Raw genomic sequence first — 2,578 nt, 5'->3', positions numbered from 1 at the left:
TTCTCGTAGTATGTTCGCAAGTATTAGTTCTAGTTTCTATGCTATTTCTGCTATCTGGAGAAATAGTAAGTATTATTAAGCATGCTTCTTTTCTAATAGCGTTTTCGAGAGCCTTAAGCATTCGCTCCGAGCTGAACTGAGCGCTTGAAAGCCTGATTTCAAGATTTTTCTCATATGGTTCTACAATTCATATTCTGAAGCTTTTTCTTATCGCTCCGGAACGAACTAACTTGCTAAGAGTCTCGCTTCTATTGTTTTGCTAACTTGTTAGCGCTCTAGCACTGTTTGAGTTTGCTTATTACTAGATTCTTCTTCTTGAACTGCTAGCTCTGCTAGTTTGAAAGTATATAGGAAGTTGTATGAAGCTTCTTTTCCTGAATATTCTTTAATTACTAGCTTTAATCCTGTATTATTAATTATAACTATCTTTCTAGATATAGCTTATTTTTATAAGATTTAGCTAATAATTCAATCAATTCGAGAATTGTGCTTCTTAAGCTATGAAAGCTCTATAATCAGCTCATACTGTGCTGTATCCATAATATTAAAGGAAGCTCTGATTATGCATTCTTAAATCAAAATAGATAGATAATCAGTCTCCTTATTGATTATTTCTTAGTTGTATGCAATAGATTGTTCTTCTACAGTGCTGAGAGTATATGAGCATCTCTTCTATCTCTATTATAGTTGTGCTTGATTAATAATATATGAGAATATAAAGTTTCTCTAAGCACTACTATTCAATAGTATGCTATATTTATATTCTTGAATATATATATCGAACTTAATATAAGTATAATCTGTTCTAGAAGCTTTATATAAGAACTATTCTGATCTGATTATCTGCAATTCCTTTATAAGCAATTCTATTCTTTTGAATTTATTGAAAACTGTTTATTCTTCTAAGCCTGCTTTGCTGCTTCTTAAGCAAGCTTGTAATGAGCACTGCAGCAATCCGAAGATTCCTAAGTACACGAAGGGGTTTATGCTAACAAGAGCAGTATCAAAGTATCAAGTCCTTGAATACGGAACCATACAAATCCTAATAAGCGATGCAAGTATTCACTGCCTTTGGAGCTATCAGAGTAAAAAGTAATCTGATACTTAGATTAATAACTAAAGAGCTATATACTGAATCTATCTAATGATAATGAATGCATCCTTATATATTCAGCTCTTCAGTTCTGATTATTCTAACTATATTCCGATTCCTCATAATCGTTTCCTAAATATATTAATTATATCCATAGCTGATATAATCGCGCTAGTAATTCTAATCCGAATTATATAATCCTAATCAATACTCAATATTGAATTATAATATCTAATCCCTTAGTTAGTAGAGCTTATCCTATAATCTGCATATTGGATAAGTTATAATATCATCTCTCTCCTATCAGTTATTATTCTTAATAATCTTCTGTAAGTATTCTAGCAAGTTCTTTATATGCATAATCTTACTTTCCTAATTGAGATATTGAACAGAATTAACAAATCCTGTATTTACAAACCTTCTTCTGTTCCAAAGAGTATTCAAGATCGAGATCTCTTGATTTCCCGTTTCTTGGAAAATTTTATCGAGATGCTTATCTATTCCTATTGCAAGGATTATGATTTCGGGTTCTACAAGGTATCTCCCGGAAACTCTTCTCGTTATATCGAATATGTTTGACTAAGCTGCTCCAAATATAATATTATAAGCTCTTCTTCTGAAAAGCTTTGCAATATTGCTATTCAATATCGAAAGTTGGAGAACGAGATTGAGAAGAGAGAAACTAAGCTTCTCCATTTGCATTAATAGAAGCGGATATAATCCGAGAAGATGAAATGTATTCTGCATTGTGATATTACTTGCGTAGAGAAATTGGATTGTATAGAAGCTAAGAAGGCTGAGGCTGAGAGAGTGCGCATTGCTGCTGAAGTGCAGGCTGTAGTAGCAGAGAAATCTATTGTTGTAGCTGGAGATTCTTCTTTTGAAGATTTCAATTGGAACTCTATGGATTTGGGAAGTTCTGTAGTAGATTAGTTGAGCTTTCTAGAGAATAAGATTTCTGAAGCTTCTGGATTTCAGTCCGGAGCGGAATAATCATCTTAGATACTAGTTTTCTTCCTTTTCCAATACTTAGCTACTCTTTCTTGAGTATTCTTAACATTTTTCTATGATTCTCATGAATTTTCGCTTGCTGAGTAATCTTTCTATTTGATGAGATATTCCCTTGTATTGTTTATATCTCTATACTTGAGAATCTTCTCTACCTCATACTCTAATTCATTATTTTCTACTTCTGCTGTATTATTTGTTAGTATTTCCTATACTGCTAGTTCCAGCAGTAAGATATGGAAAACCGAGTATATCCTTATCTTATAAAGTAATGCTAACTTGTAATTAACTGGGAAAATCTGTTGCAAGATTTTGAATGGTTCCAACTTCTTATAATCGAGTTTGTTGCTAAATCTAGTTGTTTTAATATTTTTCCGAAATAGATAGATCTTATCTTCCTTCTATAGAATTAGTTCTTCAATCCTCTTGGAGTTTGCATATTATACTATTTGTTTCTAAACGAATTGTAGTTCTGAT

Source organism: Cryphonectria parasitica, assembly GCF_011745365.1.
Source record: "Cryphonectria parasitica EP155 unplaced genomic scaffold M406scaffold_10, whole genome shotgun sequence".
Taxonomy (NCBI): Eukaryota; Fungi; Ascomycota; class Sordariomycetes; order Diaporthales; family Cryphonectriaceae; genus Cryphonectria; species Cryphonectria parasitica.
This window is presented reverse-complemented; position numbering follows the sequence as displayed.